Genomic DNA, 530 nt, shown 5'->3' on the forward strand with positions numbered 1-530 from the left:
AGAATATACAAGTCAAAACCTCAATAGCTCTTTTAGTACCTTCTTCGCTACTTAATACTACATTCCTACATGTGTGCATGGGCACACACACACGCACACATCTAGCTCACGGAGTAAATATTTCTTGGCCTTATTGTGTAATCTACTATTTCTAGTCTGCTCAAAGATGAGTGCAGCCCTTAATATATCACTTGATATCTTAGTAGGTACTAGGACTGTCACGAAATTGACAGTTTATCCTAGCCATTATATAGCGTCAATGTTTTATTTTGTGAATCTTCCTCTAGTTGTTATATTTGGCATTCGTACTTTAGTAGGTAAAATCAATTTCAGGTTTTAGCTTTCCCATTCATTTTTGTCTCTGGCCATTAGTATCTTACCTTTCTTAAGCCTTTGAACCTATCCTTTGCTCGTACCTTGGCAAAGTCTTGTGATTACATCACCATGTTTTAGTGTATTTCAGTCATGTTTGCATGTGAGTTTATGATATTTCAGGAACCAGACATAGACATACTCTTTACTTTAAGAGG

The sequence above is a fragment of the Lygodium microphyllum genome, chromosome 17 (genome assembly GCF_053477565.2).
Source record: "Lygodium microphyllum isolate KBCC chromosome 17, Lygodium_microphyllum_v1.1.10, whole genome shotgun sequence".
Lineage (NCBI taxonomy): Eukaryota > Viridiplantae > Streptophyta > Polypodiopsida > Schizaeales > Lygodiaceae > Lygodium > Lygodium microphyllum.